We start from the raw sequence: 21,258 nt of genomic DNA, 5'->3' as shown, positions 1-21,258 counted from the left end.
CTTAAAAATAAGGGATTGTCCGTTCAATATAGATATGAAAAGAGTTGATTTCTCTCAGAAAGCTGAAAGTCTTTGGAACTCTCTGTACTAGGCCGCAGTAGAGGCAGAGTCATTGCATATTTTTTAGGGCAGAGGTATGTAGATTCTTGACAAACAAGGGAGTCTCGGGTTATCTGGGGCAGGTCGGAATGTGGAGATGTGGTCACATCAGATCAACTGTCTCTTATAAAATGGTGAAGCTAGCCTGAAAGGTCACATGGCCTAATCCATATGTCTGTATGTGTCTGTTGTGCATTGGTCTGAACCAAATTAAATATGTAAAATATATAACTAACCAGCAAATTTACAACAGACAGCTCCTTCACAGAATCTGCACAGGTATGATGGACCAAATCTGGATGATGACTGGCAAAGTGAGGTGGTTTAATGAATTTCAGCTCCTTATGTGTCACTGTCAATCTGTTCAACAGAGAGAAGGGAATTAAAATCACCTGCAACTCTTTGGCTTTCAATCTCTGAGCACTCAGAGTTGATTTTTATGTTCTGGTTACCTTTGTTTTAGTAAAGGAAAATTAAAATTCACGTTGATGCCAATTATTCTATAAGGGATTGTGTTACCCCTGAAAATCTGATTTATATTAGAATGACAGAGCCATAATGGTACAGAAAGAAGCCATTTTGTCCTCCAACTCCAGCCCTTCTGTCTGTAGAACAATCCAGTCTGTTTCTAACTCTACCTATAGGTTTACTTCCCTCAAATGCTCATCCAATTTCTTTTGAAATCACTGAATGTCTCCACTTTGTCGAGCTGAGAGTTGTGGATTATAACATAAAAACATTCTTCCTTGAATCCTATCTGTATCTCTTGCCCGAAATCTTAAAGTTTTGTCCCCCAGTATTTTGGACCATTGGCTAATTAGAACTTGATTTATTATAGTTTATCATGTCTAAAGCAGTCATCCTCTTGGGAAAATCTCTACCAGATTTCCTATCTTTTAGCTCCATGGAAAACAACCTCAACTCTACAATCTAACCTTGGAGCTAAAACAACTCATCCTTTCTGTAAATCTCCTCTCAAAATCCCTCGTTTCCTTTTAAAAAGGTAGTTATGGCCTAACCAGAGCTTTATAATGATTCAGGACAACATCCTTGCTTTTACAAAGCCCAAAATTCCAAATGCTTTGCAAACTACTCTCTCAACATATTCTGCCACCTCAAGAACTTATGTACATGAGCCCCTAGGTTCCTCTTCCCCCTGTTGATTTTGACAGCAATTGCGTTGAGTCTGCTATGTGTTTCAAAATACATTGCCTCATATGACTCTGTGTTAAATTCCGTTTGACACTTGTCCACTCATATTAATAGCCTATTGATGTTCTATTGTAGTTGATTAGTTTCATTCTCATTCTTTGTCACAATTATATGTCCGATATAATTAACAAAACTTTTGCAATTTTATTCTGCATTCCAATATCCACGTTATTTAAATACATCAATGAAAATGGTGGTTATAAAGCTGAACTTTGGAAATGTCACTGTTGTTATTAAGTTGAAGGCATGTACTATACCTTTCAAAAAGAGTGAAGGCTACTTTGGCAGTGAGAGTTTGAAGGCAACTGTCATGTGACTGACTAGCAGTCTCAGAGTATACTGGAAAATTGAAAATATGTAACATTTGGCTGTAAACTAGATATCTCAGTTGTTTTGACCACCATTTGAATTTAACCAGTTTAAATTATGCCCCAAGATACCAAAACCCGACCAAATTTGAATTTTATTGTTTTGCCAACATTGAACCAATGAGTCGATCGAATATATAAATAAGCTGGCATTTGAGAATTAACCAGAGAGAGCAAAAATGTGCCATCTAGAGAGAGAGAGAGAGCGACTATCATTCAAAATGCTCTCTATCAAATGTACCTTTTTCATATGAAACGTATTTGTAGCAAAAGACCAAAGGCGACCCAAAGAGATATACAGCCAGAGGAAGACAGAGGCCGATGACGACACATACTGTCTAGTTTTGAAAATTAAGTTGTAATTTTAATAGGGGCTTTAATTGGATCAGTATGTTGTTGTAGAGTTGGAGGTTGATAACAGACCTTGAAGGGAAAGGAGGCTTAGAGTTGTAAATAGTTGCTATTTAATGTTTACTTTTGGAGTTAAAGAATAAAATTGATAATTTTCTTTAAATAGTAGAATTTAGGGAGTTCTCTGTCACTCATACTTTATCAGATTAGGAGGCAAGGTGAGCTTTTCTGTGTGTTTAGTTTAATTAACAGGAGGGTCCACTGCGGTGCTGTAACACTGTCTATTATTCATCAGTCTGAAAATCAGTCATTTACCATGCCTCACAGCTCTCTGACTTTAAGCTGTTTCTTTTAAAATCCAAGTTGATACTGAGCCTCTAGTTTGATGAGCCTCAACTTTGTGAATCATTTTTTTCATTGATCTGTTTCCGTGCTACATGACTCTATGACTCTCTGATTTACTCTTTTGAATTCTTCCATCATTTTAAACAACTCCAACAGATCACCCCTTAATCTTCTTTCCCAATGCTTCCCAAGCTCCTTTTCATCATGAAGTCATTTTGAGGCTTGGGTGAAATCAACCTGGTAATATCCATCAAAAGTTAACAATGTGGCTTTGTGCTTTAATCCCAAGGTGAAAGGTGTCAATTGTAGAAATTCAGTCTCCTCCTCATTTTGCTTTGCCACCATCAACGTCGTTAGTTCCTACGGCTGTGTAGCATACATCATCTGAGCCAAAAGATTATAGAGTCAAGACCCCTCCACAGACTTGAGCACAAAATGCTAGCTTCACTCCCTGTGCAGTGCTTCAATGCCAGAGATGTTATCTTTCAAATGAGATGCCATACCATCTCTGTCCTCACTGGTGACTGTGAAATGTTTCTTGTTATTTCTTGAAGAAGAGAGGCGACGTTCTTCCTGTCGCACTGGTCAATATTTATCCCTTAAAGGGGCCTCATTAAAATAAATTATCTGGCCATTACAATACAATTGTTTGAGGGATCTTGCATGTGAATATTGACTCCATATTTTCTACATTGGAACAGAGACTACAGATCTTAGGCTTGCAACGGCTTTGGTAAAAGCTACTTGTAGTGATTGGAACCAAATGGGCCTTATTGACTACAAGGACCTTGATTAGGGTTATTAAACTGGGCCAATCAGGAAATCCCTAACTAACCATACCTGCACACACACAACATGGGTGCTGGGGAAAATATAAGCACTACCGTAGATAGGCAGTAGTGTGGGCGTAGACGGGGAAAAAAATAACTAGGAAATTTAGTCTCCTCAGTTTGGAGCACTGACTCTGTGCTGGCTGGTGCTAAAGTCAGTGTAAAAAAACAAAAAAAAATTACTAGGAATCTCCTCAGTTCAGGGGACTGACTCCAAGCTGGTTGGTTATAGCCAGTGCACTATATGCAATTTAATAAAGGGTGACTTGGTGATGAAATACTGGCTTCTGCAGTTATTTCAGTGCTATTGAAATGCAAACCGTCCTTTTTCTCAAACACCCTGTAACAAGTTGCAACCAGACCATGATTTAATGCTTCATGCAGTGAAGTCTTCAGAGGTGGCTGGCTCACTACAATCACCGATGGGAGGTTTCGTTGGATTAAGCTCCAGTCAGATAGTTAACAGCTGACCAGTGAGCTTGGTCTCCATGCTGAAGTCCTGCATCATCAAATGTTTCCAGCCAATCAGAGGCTGGTGGCATCTGGGTCCCAGAGATCATTGCTGAAAGCTTAGTCTTCAGGAGATCCAATGGTAACAAACTGGATTTTTTCAGACCTATCAGTGAGCATTAGTGGCAATGAGAGTTGGGGAGTTATGGAAAGCATGGGTGATGGGATGGCCTTCAGCAGCAACAACAGAGTTGTAACATTAGCAGACACTTCCATTCCCCCTTCCATGTTGTCAATTGGAGTAAATTGAGGCCAGCTAGCCTGGTTACCCAGTCAGAAAGCCCCTGCCACATTTTTTGGCTTGTGGGAAGGCAGGTTATTATGCCAATGATAGGAGAGATCTTAAGTGGCCATTAATTGACATTTAAGGGCCTTAATTGGTGATAAATTGAGAAGGTTGCCAATGGACCTTCTTGCCCAGCTCCCATTTGTTGAGGGGACTCTTTTTTCCTCTTTAGGGAAGGGATAATCTCGCCCCTAATGAGATACTCCAGTTCTATCACTCGTTATTCTTATACTAACTTTTAATGAGATGAGGACCAGTTTTGTGCTGTCAGTTTGAGCATCTGGCTATGGTCTATCCATTTTGGTGAAAGACCAAAAGAATAATCAAATTAAATTCTCTTGTCTCTGTGTCTGTCTAATTGTTCCTTCTCTATGACAGGTTGACATTTATTTATGAAAACATAATTTAACAATTGTGAAGGCTTTAATTTTTAAAATTGAATGAAGTGCAGAGGTTAACTTTCTTAGCGCTGCTTGGGAATTAGATAAGAGCTGTGCTGTTTACAAGTCACAGGTTCGGTATTTAGATTGTGACACATCCTAATCACACTTTAATGCCAAGACTGAGTGCCAAAATATCTTAGTCCTCAAAGGAGGCAGTGGCAATTTAACCAGTTGAATGAGTTCCTTATACATAACTCAAAAAAGAAGCAACAACAGGAGAAGTTATAGAGTGTGATGGAAACCATGTCCTTGATATCTGGGAGCAAGGGTACAATAGGAATTGAAAAAAGTAAATAATTAGAAACTGCTAAGGGCTAATGTAATTGATAAGCCTGGTGGAACATTAATTAAAAGGCTCCAGATTTATCTATCACTTCATCAAATCCAAGAATGCAAACGTTAGGAGCAAGATTAGACCATATGGAGCTGGTTGAGTAAAAGTTCAATATGATCACGGCTGACCTTGGGTTTCAACTCCATTTTCCTGCTCAGTCCCCATATCCTTTGATTCCCTGACAGACCATGAATGTGTCTATCCCACCTTAAAGATGCTGAATGATGGAGCGACTGCCTGCAGCATGGATTCACAATCATTTGAATAAAGAAAGTCATATTCATCTCAGTCCTAAATAATCAATTTTTGAGACTGTACCCCCACAGTTTAGATTCCTAATCAGTAAAACAACCTAACTTGAAGGAACTGTGCATTTAGTGTGCTCCAAACGTAGGGATTTTAAGATGCCTTTAATTTAGCTTGCTTGAATTGTCTTATATTTACCTGTCCAAATTAGATTTTTAGTTACAGAATCAAACCACTACCTGTCAGCCAGGGCTCAGTGGAAAGCACTTCTACCTCTAAATGTGCAGGTTGTAGGTTGTGAACATAAAATTTAGGTCTATACGGGTTCCCTCTAGTGCAATACTGAGGGAGCGCTAGACTATTGAAAGAGTTATCCTTTGAAGTATTTGTTAACCCAAGACCCACTTATTGTCTCAAGAGGATCCCGTGACCCCATTCTGGACAGGGTGCAATATGCTATGTATTGATCAATATTTCCTCCTTAATCAATGTCACAAAAACAGATTACTTAGTTATTGTCATTTTGCTGTATGTTAGAGCTTGCTGTGTGTAAATTAGGTGTATGTCTCCTAATCTGTGAAATTCTTTTATATCAAGAATACTTTATTGACAGCAAAGGAGTTTGTTAGCTATGAAAGGCATAATACAAAACAAGCCATTCTTTCCCTTTCAAGGTGTATTTTCCTGTGCTGGGTAAAAATCATTAATTAATATTTTTATGCTACCACACAAGTTATAATTAAACTATAGTCGTATTACTCAAACATTGAAGAGATTGAGGGTCAAATATTGACAAGGAAAATTTTGCCTTTCTTTGAATATTGACTTGGCGTCTTTTACATCCATATGAGAGAGCAGATAGGGTCCCAACTTTTAATCACATCTAAGCTAATGTGCACTGTTCCCTCAGTATTGCTTCACTGACAGTGCAGAACTCCCACAGTACTGACCCACTGACCGTGCAGCACTCCTTCAGCACTGTCCCTCTGACAGGGCAGCACTCCTTCAGCACTGACCCTCTGACAGTGTGGGACTCCCTCAGTACTGACTGTCTGACAGTGCAGAACTCCCACAGTACTGACCCACTGACCGTGCAGCACTCCTTCAGCACTGTCCCTCTGACAGGGCAGCACTCCTTCAGCACTGACCCTCTGACAGTGTGGGACTCCCTCAGTACTGACTGTCTGACAGTGCAATGTTCCCTCAATACTGACCCTCTCACAGGGCAGTACTCCCTCGGTACTGACCCTCCAACTATCACTCCCTCAATGTCGATCCTCTGACAGTGCAGAAACACAAGGTAGCCTTTGCGTTATTGAGTCTTTGAATTATCAGTTTAAAGTCACAACTCACATGCCAATCTCACACCTATAGCATGTGCCATCAACGTATGCAGCAAGCACTCTGCATGTACATTAACTGCATGGCCATGTCTCAAAGTCTAAGGGAAGTAATCCTCAGTCAAGTCAATGGCAGCTGCTGTCAGTCAGGAAGTCCCAAAACTGGGAATCAGAGGCATTATCTGCTCCCAGTCTAAGGCCTTGGGCACGGTTAGTCATTTGATGGTGGCAGTCAGGGTGAGAAGGTTCTTATGTCTACAGTCTGGGGAGTGAGACATGGTCAATCATACAGTTCCAGTGCATGTAGTTAAGGAATTCATGAATTGTCAAACAGGGAACTGTGTGCGGATCACTCAGATATCTGGTCTGTCATCAGTCAGGGTGCCTAAGTAAGTCAGAAGTTGAACCATGATCTGCCCTGGGTGATCACTGGAATAGAAAATAAGGGGGTGGTTGCCAGGCACATTGTTATCGAAAGGATGTGAGCAAATTCAATGCTGGAGATTGGAGGCAGCAACTAGGGATGCAGAGGATCACAGATGGTGAAGGGGGGATATTCAACATATCAGGTAGAAGAAGGTAGTGAATGGGAGTGCATGTGTGGCAGGGTAGGTGATGGTGTTCATCTCCACTCTGGGCTCAAGTGGAAATCCTGATGGATTCTGATGGTGGGCAGCACTAATCTATAGAGAGGGGGCTCAGGGGTGAAGAGGGTAGTCATCCTATCCTGCTGGCATCAAGATGGCAACTGGCTGCTTTCAAGGAGTCATTGGAGTCCTGTGCGGGATCTCGTAATTGCTCCCCACCAAGGTATCAAGACCGTTACCAATATAATTTGCATCACACCACACCTTTTCAGCCATTTACTGTGATGAGGTCAATGTTGCAGCCCAGGCTGTGGTAACATAAAAACAAAGCACTGCAGATGCTGCAAATCTGAAACAAGAACAGAAATTGCTGGAGAAACTCAGCAGGTCTTGCAGCATCAGTAGGGAGACGACAGAGTTAATGTTTAGGTCCAGTGACCCTTCCTCCAAGTTCTGCCCCTTTTTGTACAGGCTGCAAAGTCGATACACAGGTCATGTCGAGTAGCCCATGGTGTAATACAGTCGAGAGTGTGGTCCTGGAAAAGCATAGCAGGTCAGGCAGCACCTAAGGAGCAGGAGAATCAACAGTTTGGGCTAAAACCCTTCATTAGGAATCCGGGCTTTTGCCCAAAGCATTGATTCTCCTGCTCCTCGGATGCTGCCTGACCTGCTGTGCTTTTCCAGTACCACACCTCGATTCTAATCTCCAGCATTTACAGTCCTCACTTTTACCCATTTTATAATGCAGCTGACTTCATCAATAAATTCCATTCCCTCAATGTATGTTATCTGTGGTCGTTGGGGCCAGCACATAGAAGTCTGTGCCAGGTACCTCAGGGGCTTCCAAGGTTCCAATATCCTTGAGATCTCTCATATTCCTGTTGCATTTCAGAGGTCAGATACCCCACAAGAATGGTTACTGGGGGACAAGGGCTGATCTCTGTAACAATGGCTGCTGACTCCACTAGACAACTCCCTGACAGAGGCCAGGTGTATAAACGATGCAGTCCATTTCTAACCAAGACCATGATGGAGCAAATAATGTTCTGACACTTGTATTGGTCTGGGAATATTGCTATTTCCTCTGGACAGGCTGTGTCGTGAGATCTGAATGTGCTGGGTATTGGAAGATCGAGAAAGGTATTCTGAGAAGGGAGAGGTGAACATTGAGCAAGAGGAATGTCACTTTCTGTCTGATACAGTACAGCCACGAGACGTGATACAAACCAGGCAGGACTGAATTAACACCCAGTTCCAGCTGGGTGCAGTGGTCATTTATTTACTGTAAAATTGATGGTGCTCTAAAGCAAGTAGTCTGTTTGATTTCTGTTAAGGTTTACTGTTGGTGAATAAATGTGGCTGGTTTAAATTGTTTGAAGGCTTTCTGGTATGTGATTGTTGCATGTCGAACAATGATAAGATGCTGGGTTACACTGGGGAAAGAGTAGCCCTCACTTAGAGATGGTTGTAAGTGGCATTTCTTCTCCCATTTCTTCCCAGCATAGACTCTGAAATCCATCAGTCAATATCGCAACTGGTGTTCCAGTGCCGATCGCCATGCATGGAACCTTGGAGTGGTTACACATGTGCATGGCTGGTCAGCTTAGATGGAAGGTTGGTTATAAGATGGGAGATAATTTCTGGTCAACCTGTTCAGGGATGTTATTACACACCCCTGGAGCAGGTGGGCCAGGGTGTTGCTCGGGATAGGCAAGCTATGTAGCCTGCTTTAAGCAGATGCTCAAACAGCGATAGTATTAAAGTGCAAGGATGCATCAGCTATGTGTATTGTTGGTTTTTGGGTGCTGTCCCACTACGTGAATGGTGAAGGGCAACTGTGGATTGGCAACTCTTGACCAAGTGCAGGGCTAGGTACAATAATTGCACCAGCGCCAGGGATCACAGGACATCACAACAGTAGTGAATGCTTCCACCGACAATAAGTGGGAGAATCAGACTGGCAGCTGGAAGCTGTAGGGGGGCTTGGCACCTAGTTAATGAGATGAGTTTGGATCAATAGAGTGGGTAAATCAGCTTGATCTCCACGAGAAGCAACAAAGCTGCCACTTAGATTCCATTTGTGGGCTTTTCTGACAATCAAAAAGAAAGAAATGCTTGCATTTACATAATGCCTTTCATAACACCACGTACCTCAAATAGTTTTACTTCAAAGTACTGTTGATATGTTGCAAAATAAGAAATGCAGCAGCAAATCTGTGCATAGCAAGATTGAATGATCAGCAATGTGATTGCTAAATTATCTTATTTTTGTGATGTTGATTTAGAGATAAATATCACTCAGGCGGATCTCCCGGTTCTTCTACAAAGTAGTCTCAATAGCTCTTACCCATCCCCAAGAGATCCGGTAAGATGGCGGTGGAGTAGAACATCTGAGCTTTTTGTTTCTTTCTTTCTCTCTGTTTCATTATTTTTTCTTTTCTCTTTTATTTTATTTTATTTACCTCTTGGTGAAGAGCTCAGTCAGAGTGATGGCATCGGTGGCGAGTAGGTCCAGCAGCATGGAGTTGGGTAGGCCCAGCAGTCTGGTCTCAAGTTGGCCCATGACTCAAGTTGGCCCATCAACATGGACTCAGTTAGGCCCAGCCCATGGCCTCAAGTTGGCCCAACAACATGGACTCAGGTAGGCCCAGCAGCATTGACTCAGGTAGGCCCAACACATGGACTCAAGTTGGCCCAACAACATGGACTCAAGTTGGCCCAGCAGCATGGACTCAGGTAGGCCCAGGAGCATGGACTCAGGTAGGCCTAGCAGCACAGACTATAGCATCAGTGTCGGAGACAAGTTTGGGTTCCCAATGGTTCCTGCATTGTTGAGACGGTCCTAGTGTCGATTCATGGCTACTGCTGCATAAGCAAGTTTAGGTTCCAGGCGGTATCTCTGTCAAACAAAGGTTCAAAGGGACTGTGGTGGAGGTGGATTTGTGCCAGATATGAGACCCGGCGGCAACAGCAGCGCCTGCATTGGCAAGGTAGGGCCGAAGTGGTGGCAGCGGAGTCAGCTTTGGTCCCGTGTGGTACCGGGTAGCATTTGCATTGGTGAAGTCCAGTGTGGGTGAGGGCATTGCTGGAGGTGAGATGGCGTTGAAGAGTGGTGACTTTCCTTCCAGCAGCAATAACACAGTGAAGGGGACTCGAGTTTGACCACCAGGCCCATGGCCCACAACAGAGCACTTAACAAGAAGGACTGTAAAGTTGGACACTTTTTCTTGATTTCTTCATTTTTCTGTCTTTATATTCTATGGTTTAGTTTATTTTTCTGTATTATAAGGTGGCCAAGAGAATGGCAACACTCTGCAACACATTTCACTGTATTTTGTAAAAAGATGTATATGACAATAAATAAATAAATAAAAATCAAATCTAATTAAATCAAGAGAGGGGAGGCAGGGGTTTATTTTATTGTCTGATCTGAAAGGCAGTACTTCTGACTATGCAGCACTCTCTTAGCACTGCACTGAGAGTGATAACCTAGATCCCGTGTTCAGGGCTCTGGAGTAAGACTTTAACTCACAACATTTCGACCATTAAGAGACAACTAAAATATAGTCTGTGAAGAAAATGAAGGAAAAGCTATAATTACCTTTGGGAGAAATGAATGAAACTATTTTGTTTTTGTACATATGGATTTTAAAAATTAAGTGGGGCCCCGTAAGGATAACTGAGCTGAAAGAGTAAAGGAAATGCCTAAATCTTTAGGTTTTTATTTCAGTGATTTTTGAGAATAGAAAACATAAATACTGTCTCTCATCTTGTGTCCAAGTTGGCAGAAAGTGTGAAAGGAATGATTGTGTACAGTGTGTCCAAAAGCGACGTGGTCATTGAGATATTGGATTTGTAAAGTATTAGATTCCAATGGAATCCAGCTGAGAATACGAAAGTGACTTAGACCAGAAGTAAGGGATGTGTTGTGGAAACTCCACAATATAATTTTGGATGCTGACGATATATCCAATGTCCTTGGAAATTGCAGATCCAGCCGTTCATGGAATGAAAATGATTGATTGATTTATTGATTTTGAAGAACAGTTCAGGAGTACCTATTAAATATTAAATGATGAACACACTGTGCCCAACAGAATGGAACTTTTCTTTGAGAAGAGAGCAGCAATTTTAAAGGGTGAAGATAATATCACTGATGATAACTTAACGTTGGAAATGCATCTGAAATGCATCCCCTGAGTGGCTGGCTGAACTGAGCACTCAAGAGATCAAGAAGGAAGTTGTTAACTGAACTATAAATTGATGAGGTAAGTGGAACTGGAGACATGCTCTTGGCTGTGTCGGTCACTATTGACTTGCCATGGTTCCAGTTGTGCAAAGTTATTCCTGAGACTTGCTGATCCTATTTAGTTTTGATTTGACTGAAGGTATTGTCTGCAAAGCACCTCACAAACCAAATATTGCGGGAGAGTATTTGGGTGTGAACGACGGCACGGTGGTAGCACTAACTGCCTCAGAGACACAGATCCCTCAGACAAAGGGTGATTCAGGCTTGAAACTCAATTCCGCAAATGGCAACTGATGATTAATCATTCTTACTTTTACAATGTGACTGAAAGGTTTTAGGTTTCTAAAGGTATCAAAGGACCTGGGGCAAATACACGTGTGTTGAGTTAGATCACCGATATTCTCATGGAATGTTTGGACACGCTTGAGAAAGGGACAAAATGTGTTGTCCCCTGGACCCATAGAATCACCGAATGGGTACAGCTGAGAGGCAGAAAATTTGACCCATTGAGCTTGTACTGGAGTGGAGAGTGGTTGTATATGTGAGTTTGAGGGATGGTGGTGAAGAACGTAGAATCAATAGGCACAAATTTCACATCATATCATAATTTTTTTTATTCTACAGTTGTCACAAAGCTAGTCCTTTTACAAGGTTATGTTGTCCTTGATTTTTTTTCCAGAGAGGTTTTAAATGACCCAAGCTTTCGTCATGTCTGAAGTTTGAATAGTTCATTGGGGCCCTTTTGTTTATATCTAACAGATCATGCTTTAGGCAGAAAGCTTTCAAGTCTTTAAAAAAAAACAGGTATAATCAAGGGAGCATGCCCAATAGTCTAGCTGGGCAGGTCACTTCAGTTCGGGGGTTAGTTGAGTCAGAGCTCAGTTGAAAGTGGATGCTCTCCCCCTCCTTCTGTCCTTCTGATTTCGTAACCTGTAAAGTTTTTGTGCCATTTCTACTCTTTGTGCTAAGGGAAAAGGTAGGAGAAAGTGAGGACTGCAGGTGCTGGAGATCAGAGTCGAAAGTGTAGTGCTGGAAAAGTCTTTTTAAAGTCTGCAACAGGAATCAAGTCTTCCTGATGAAGGGCTTATACCTGAAACGTCATTTCTCCTGCTCCTCGGATGCTGCCTGATCTGCGGTGCTTTTCCAACATTACACTCCTGACTTTGTGCTAAGAGGTATGTCCATTGGGATTGTTGCAAGTATTTTGGAACAGCATCATTTAGTCAGGATAGCCTTTTGGGTTCGGATAGGATAAGTTATTCAGGTATTCTACTTTCGGTTCTTTGTGTTTCATTCCGTAATTTTGTAAATAAATTCTGTTTATTTGAAACTTGGTAGTCTGACCATCTAATTCACTCTGGGAATATCACTGCACACTTACCTGAAACAAATAGCAACGTTACAGTCTGGGCTACCTGCTTAAAAGTTTTTTGAGAGGTCAGGCCTGGTCTGTAACACAGTGTATGTGACATTATGGAAGAGCCAATGGAAGAGAATCTCTCAATCTGGGAGTAGATCTCAAATCATTCAGGTTTTGTATTTATCCCTGTATGATGCAGAACAATTTCTATTCTTCTGCCATCACAACTCATCTAATCTTCAATAATCTTGCAGTGAACCCACTCCCCTTGGGCCGTCATAGAATAAGTGCTTTTTTCATTCAATATCAATTAATTTTATTATCTCTTTCTTTATATCAGATCTTATAACAGTCTAATTGCTGGCATTCAAATATTACCAAATGTTCTCACCATCTGAGACTGCCTAATAAATATTAGATCAGCCATAAACATTCCATTGGTCTGATTATCAAAAAAAAATCTGAATTTAATTAATTAATTTACTTCGAGTTGTTAAAAGATATCCACTCTTCAAATTATGGCAGTTCAAATCATCATGAGTTATTTTCTTGCCTTTCTCCCTGATGCACTCTTTATTTGTTCAATTAATTTCACTTCAATTTCCTCTTTTTTCCCCAATGAACTGTATATTTTCCCACCATTAATTCCTCTTCTCTTAAATTTCCACCCAAATTAGCCTCATCCAAAGTTGAATCCAAATGACTGATGATGCTTATTCCTTCCTTCAACACAATGGCCACACTCCACGAAAACCTTTTGCAAACTTCAGACAACTGTATTCGAGCCAATATCTATCCACTGGTGCCTGAGAAAATATCCAAAGCCAGATTTCCAGGTTTTCAAGTTAACAGGACTTTGTGAAACTCTTTACAGTCAATAAGTGCAGTCACTGTTGAGAGAAAAAAAATGCACTGAAGACAATTTGCCACACGATGATATCTCAAGAATAGCAATTGAGTGAAAGATCAGATAATGTTTTTTTATCTCAAGGGGTAAAGCTCATGGGAGGAATGTTGGCTGAGAGCACCAGGAAAGTTCCTTAACCCCCTATCAACAGTGACGCAGGATTGTTTATATCCAACTGCACAAGCTGACCAAATCCTGTTGAACATCTTCATTGATGGATGGGGCCTCTGACTGTGCAACTCCGCCTTAGTAAAATTAATTCAAAAAGAAATAAATTAAATCAAATTGAAACTGATTCACATTGCATGATTGTTGTCATAATAATAGAACAAACAGATCATCAGACTTAGTAACAGGTTTTGCTAAACATTCTTTCGTAACGATTCTGCTCTCTGAATAAAGCTATGACTGACAAACAAACTGGTACCTATCAAATGTGCAATGGCATCAATCCAGATAATTGTACCCATGGGAAAAACAAATACAGATCACTATGATACTTCGATTCTCACACTGTAGAAAACGAAAAATCTCAGTGGCAAGGGATCTGGAAGATGGAGCAGTTTAACTTTACTTCACAGTAAAATAGCTTAATATTGACCAGGAAATGATATTATAGAATCCCTGCAGTGTGGAAGCATGATATTCAGCCCATTGGGTTCACACCAACTCTCCACAGAGCATCCCACCTAGACCCACCCCATATCCCATGTAACCCTGCTTTTCCCATGGCTAATGCACCTAACCTACACATCCTTGGACACTATGCACAATTTAATATGACAAATCCACCTAACCTGGACATCCCTAGACACTAGTATGGCCAATCCGCCTAACCTGCACATACCTGGACATTGGGGCAATTTAGCATGGACAAATCACCTAAACTGCACATTTTTGGACTGTGGGAGGAAACCAGAGCACCTGACAGAATCCCACACAGACGCAGGGAGAATGTGCAAATGCCACACAGACAGTCGCCCGAGGGTGAGAATTGAGCCCAGGTTCCTGGCACTGTGAGGCAGCAGTGCTAACCTATGAGTAGCCTTTGTAACCAACTAATGCTATTCTACTAATTCTACATGAGAAGATCTCTGCAATCAGAATTAGTGGCTCTCAGGTTAACTGAGCAGCAGGAGTGTCAAGCCAGGAAGCAGCAAATAATATTAGTCACAGCAAATTGCATTTACATAGCACCTTTAAAATAGCAGATACACCACAGTGTAGTCAGTCAAAATTGACCCTAAATTTGGGGATGTTAAAGAGGTGAGAATTAGGAGAAAGCAACTAATTTGGATTTTGTGAGGTTAGGGGAAGTGATAGAGAAGTTAGGTCAGGAATCCAAAACCCTAATCCGTAGGTAATATAGATATGGATGAATGGGAGTCTGGATGGATTTGGAAATAAGGATGGGAATAGACCACATGACTCTGCACATATCATACTGAGCTATCCCTCAAATCAAGAAAAGCCTCACCATTTGGATTTAGTGTGTTACTGTGTTAAATCACCAGGTAAGGTAAGGTACCCATGCCAGCCACTGCTAATTTGCAAAGTGCTACCTGAAGTTGAGATGTCAAAGATAAAAACAAACCTACATGTTTTCCAATAGAAGCTCTAACACCAGAGGAATGTGCATTTATTAATGGATGGATGTAACTTCTTTGGCAGTGCATTGGAAACTTTACTTACACATATGTAACAAAGGGAGGTAGAGAGGACTTTATTTCTGACCTGCTGGGTGGGATTGGAGAGGATGAGCAATTAAAGTGGAACTTGTATCTAAATGTTAATTGAGCAATCTTGCGGTACAATGGTAGTGGCCCTACCACCGAATGAGGAGGTCTGTGTTCAAGTCCCACCTGCTTCAGAGGTATGAAATAATATTTATAAATAATTGGGGATCCCAAATGATCAATTCTGAAGTGGTTTTGTCAAGTTAGGTGGAAGCAGAAAGTCAGCTGGTCTTGAAAGTAGTTTGTATCAAGAATGATATCACACAGAAGGAGGCCATTTGGCCCACGGTGCTTGTGCCAACTTTCTGAAAGAATATCATTCAATCTCACTAACACCTGCTCCTTTCTATGTAAAATGCCCTACTGCAAATAAATGTCCAATATTATTATGTATGTTACTTGCAAATCTGCTTCCTCCACCCTTGAGGGCCGCATGTACAAGATGAGAACAACTCCTGTGAAAAAAAAGTCTACTTATCTCCTCTTCTGGTTCTTTTCCAAGGTAACTTAAATCCGTATCCTCTGGTTACCAGCCCTTCAGTTTGTCCTGTTTAATTTAGCAAACTGCTTCATGATGTTGAACACCTTTATTAAATCTCCCCACAACCCTCACAGCTCTAAACTCAGTCTCGCCACATTAATTGGTGCCTTTCATCCCTGACAACATCACAGGAAACAAGTTTCCTCTACATCTTTACCAGAGCTTTGACAATGTTCTTAAAATGCAGAGCCCAGAACTGGACACAATTCTGCAGCTGGGTCCATTCACAATAGGCTTAACCATAACTCGTTTGATTCAAAATATCAAAATAAAGCTTGCTTGTGAGGGAAGTTTTCAAATGCCCTTGGGAAAATGGAGCAGAGCTCATTGAAAGGTGTTGCATATTCTTTACCGGATGTCATAGTTTGGAAGATCTCATTTCCATCCAAACTTGATGGAGTAAACAGATTTTATAAAAACTAATCCCAACAGTGCTCTGCTCCAGATTGTTCATCAGCTCATCAACCACTGAACCCATCAGCTGTAATCTGAAATAAAACCAGAAAATGCTGATAATGCTCAAGAAGTCTGTCAGCTTCTGTGGAAAGAGAAACAATGTTGGACTGGAGTCAACATTCTGTCCACAAAACCAGACAGACACCTGTGTTATCTCCTCTGGGATGACCCACTGGTATTAATTGCACACTGGGGCATACAAGGTGAAGCCTTCTGGGATGAAGGACTTTCAGGGAGTGGGTAGGGATGACTCCCACCCACTGAGAGACAGGGACTGGCAGATTTTATCATTTGATGGGCAGCGCAATCATGAGCCAATGATCATTGTCAGAACAACAGAAACCAGAGACCCAGAATCAAGGAACAATAGGCAGGATGCAGAATGAGGTTACCTCCAAGTAAGTTCCTGTCCAAGCCACTCACCACTCTGATGTGGAAATATATTCCGGTTCCCTCACTGTCGCTGGGTTAAAATCCTAAAATTCCCGCTTCTAAGGGCTGTGTGGGTCAACCCACATGTGGACTGCAGCGGTTCAAGGAGGCAGCTCACCACCACCACCTTCTCAAGTGCGACTAGGGCTGGACAATAAATGCTGGCGAGCCAACGATGCCCACGTCCCACAAGTAAATTGAAACAAAATGGAGGTATTCTTGTAAGGTATTGGTCATGAGGAGATGGGGGTGGTGTGTGGTTTCAGCATTAAGGACAGAGAGGTGCTTCTCAACAAGCCCCAACTTGCAGATGTCATGCCTCCCGATCAGGCACTGACTGCTTTTGAATGAGGAGCTCCCTGTCCATATGACCATAAGCAAGGCTGCACAAGGTTAGCTGTCTTGGATGCCCCATGGTGACAGACCTCACTGCAACTGCATTGATACCAGTGATGGTGGCATGTTGCCTTTGGATCATCATGAATTGGCCACTTTAGGGTTTCAATTGACAATGGGACGGGAAGTCCTTACACCAGCCTGACAGAGTGGGAAGGCACTGGGGTTCAGATACACCACTATCTTGCCCAATTAAATGCCTTCCACACCTGCAAACTTGCTGAGAGCAAGGCCTAAAGCTCCACCCAACAGGTCAATTTCATCATAACAGCTCCAGTTAAGTTCAGAGATCTGAAACATTAACTCTGTTTTTCTCACCCCACCGATGCTGCCAGACCTGCTGAGTATCTCCAGCACTGTCTGTTTTTAACTTCACAAATAGAAGGAAGACCAGGAGCCCAATCAGCTCATCCAGCATGTTCCACCATTCAGTTAGATCACTTTAACTCCATCTTGCTCATCATAATAGCCTTTACCTAATAGCAAACAAACATCTCTGTTTGACCCCTCAAACTCAACAGATTTTGTTTTGGGGAGACAGTTTCAGGTTTCCACTACCTTTTGAATAAGGAAAAGGAGAGATTTTTTAGTGGAGAGGATATCTATCTTTGAGCTGATTAGTTTTGAATGAATAAGTTCAGAGCAACAGACTGATTCAGGAACTGTTCATCTTGAACAATGAACAGCGTGCTGCAGTTTAAAGTTTGAGACTATTAATATACCTTAAGTGAAACCTTGGAAAGCTGAAATTACCTTTCTTTTGATTACAAATTTGAGAATAGAAGGTAAAATGAGATTGTGGTCATCCAGGGTTGTGTTAGTTTAATGATGTATTTAACTCCAGAGTAAACACTATTAATACAACATGGCAACCAAAATATGTAGGCAGAGTGCTGAAGCTTCTCCACAATTGCTATGGGAGTTAGTACGTTATCACACTGTACCAGTAGAAAATTATTGATTGAAGGATGTTAAAATACAAGAGACCATTCAGTTCATCATGCCTGTGCCAGATTTTTGAAAGAACTATCTATTTAGTCGGATTGCCCTCTTCTCCCCTTTACCTGCAAACTCTTTCCTTTTCAAAATTTATCCAATTCCCTTTCGAAAGGTTACAACTGAATTTGCTTTCATCACTTTCAGGCAGTGCATTCCAGTTCACAGCAACTTCCTGTAAAAAAGATTTTCTCATGTTCTTTAAGCAAACATTTAAACCTGTGCTCTCTGGATACTTAGCATCCTGTCACTGGAACAATTTATTCTATGAAAAACTTCCTTGCCATTAGGACTTACAGCCGTGGGATTGGATTGATTGTGAATCAGCAAATGTATCATATCATGTCTATCCCTATTTCCTGATGTTTGTTAGTTTGGCATCCACCTTCTCCTCACTCTCTGCCACACACACTACCTGTGTTGGATAATCAGAATGTTGCAGCCTTCAGTGCTCCACAAACTGTTCTAATACAGGAAGGAATTTGCTCAGGTATAACCATCGAGGGATGTGCTCACATATCATTATCCATTTGTAGCTGTCCAGTGACCACTCATTTGAACAGTGTGACCACACAACCATGGGGCTGGGGATAGATTTAGGCACAGGTTGGCAAAGGAAATACTCTAAAAAAGAGGATAAGCATTTGTTTGGTTTGACCATTGTTCTAAATTCAATGAAAGCAATGACGAATAGTCAGAGGCATAACACCAGGACTAACATTGCTGCTTTGAGGAGCAACACAGTCGCATTTTCTCTTTCTTTTCAAGGGATATGGGTGTCATTGGCAAGGCCAGCAGTTGTTGGCCATCCCTAAGTGTTCTTTAACTGATTGGTCGTCTAGGCCATTCCTGATGATATGTAAGAATCAATCTTATTGCTATGGTCTGGAGTTATATGTAAGGACAACAGGTTTCTCTCTCTAAAGGACCTTAGTGAAACATCCAGCTTTTTAACAACAATGGCTGATAGCTGTCGTGATCACCATCATTGAACCTACCCATACTTTCCAGATTCTGCAAACTTCACTTAAACTCCAGCAGTCCCATGGTGGGATTTGACCCATATCTACAAAGCTTTAGCTTTGGCCTTGCTTCTGGATTACTAGATCATTGACATTGCCACTATGCCACCATTTCCCCCACATGGCATCCATTGGTGACAATGGTAGGGTAATGACTCTTTTACAGAAATTTCCTAAAAGTTGTTGCATTTGCTGGAATACATCCCATAACACCTACCATTTTGTGTAGACTGCACGATGTTCCTTCAATACCGGAAGCCATTTATTAAAGCAAACTCTGAAGTGTAAATAAATGATAAAAAAAAAGATGGATGGATGATCAAGTATGTAATGAGGACAGGAGAAGGCTATTCAACCCCTCAAATCTATTCTGTCAATCAAATATACCATAGCCATATTCTCTTCTCCTTCCTTGGTTCAATGGTCATGAACACTTTGTCTCGTTTACCTAAGATTATTACAGCTGGTGAACCTTCAATGTTTAGGGATATTTTCACTCAACCAGAGTAAGGGGTTTTGTGATAAAGTAGTAATGTCCCTCTCTCTGAGCCATGAGGCCTGTTTTCAAGTCCCACCTTACTCCAGAGGGGTGTAGTAGCATCTTTGCACAGGTTGGTTAAAAAATATGACTCTACTGTACTGAAAGTATTTTACATTTTCATGCAACACTGCTGCAGTTATAAAGACCATGCTGCAATCATGATGTGGAGGTGCCGGTGTTGGACTAGGGTGGATAAAGTTAAAAATCACACAATACCAAGTTATAGTCCAACAGGTTTATTTGGAAGCACTAGCTTTTGGAGCGCTGTTCCTTCATCAGGTCATTGTGGAGTATAACATTGTAAGACATAGAATTTATAGCAAAAGTTTACAGTGTAATGTAACTGAAAATATATATTGAAAAAGACTTGGATTGTTTGGTAAGTCTCTCATCTTTTAGAATGACCATGTTGGGTTCAGATCTTTCATATGTAGATTGCAAAACTTTTTTTTAAAAGTTACATTCTCAAGTGAACTTTAACAATTTGTGTCATATTGGCCCAGATAATGCATTTAAGGTGTGAAGTGCCCTGTGTGAGACTGTCTGTGCCACAATGGTCCGACTGATTCTAATCTAAACAATGGATTTACAGAGTCTTACTGCCTGGATTCAGGCAGTTTTTGAGCAAAATAAAATGTAATTCTGCAAGTACAAATTCATCCCACAAACTGATATGTGTGTGTGTGCATATGGGTGTGTGCATGGAGCGGGGGGAGGTTATGAGTGTCTGTGAGAGAATGTGTGTATGTTTGTGCGTGCGAGTGTAAAGGGGTATAATTCTGTGAAGGAACAGCGCTCCAAAAGCTAGTGCTTCCAAATACACCTGTTGGACTATAACCTGGTGTTGTGTGATTTTTACCTTTATTGAAATGAAACTGCAAACAAAAACTGCTGTAGATCACAATGGGTCAGGCAGCATCCATGGAGAGAAAGCAAGCATCCTCTGTGATTGAAATCAAGTTGACTGTTTGCTTTGATCTTCTGTATCAAAGCACTGGATAATATGTGGCTGAACCAGACATTGAAGATTTGGTTAGGTTTGTTTTCAGAACAGGTCTGAGTTTCCAGTACTTACTGCATTTGAATGATCTAACACTCAGACCCAAGAAAATCTCCCTTTCTGGATTGATACTTATGCTGTTAAGAATGCAAAGACAATAATCACATCAGTAGGATATAACTGAATGTACACTACTCACCAATGTGGATACTGAACGAATGACTTGATGGAGCCTTTTTTAACTCTGGCATTATGGTTTTGCAACACCCAAAAAGAGCAAGTGAATGGCATCAATAGCAAGGTGTGAGAAAAAGGACGAGTGTGCATTTCTATGTCTTTCATGGCCTCAGGTACTCACAAAGCACTTTTCAGACAATGATGTACTTCTGAACGATAATCACTGTTGTAATGCAGCACACAATATGCTTACAGCAAAAACCCAGAAACAGCAATGTGGTCATGACTACCTCATCTGTAAGACCCAGTTTTTGATTCATGTGATTAGTTAGGAATGCTGGTAGTCACCTATTTTCATAGAATCATGGATACCCTATATTGCAGAAGAAGGCTATTCAGCCCATCGAATCCACATCAACCCTCTAAAGAGCATCCCACCCAGACCAACATCCCACTCAGACCAGCACCCCTCCCCCCCCATTTCCCATGGCTAA

Source organism: Hemiscyllium ocellatum, chromosome 4 (genome assembly GCF_020745735.1).
Source record: "Hemiscyllium ocellatum isolate sHemOce1 chromosome 4, sHemOce1.pat.X.cur, whole genome shotgun sequence".
NCBI lineage: Eukaryota > Metazoa > Chordata > Chondrichthyes > Orectolobiformes > Hemiscylliidae > Hemiscyllium > Hemiscyllium ocellatum.
The sequence above is the reverse complement of the archived record's forward strand: the minus strand, read 5'-3'. Positions refer to the sequence as shown.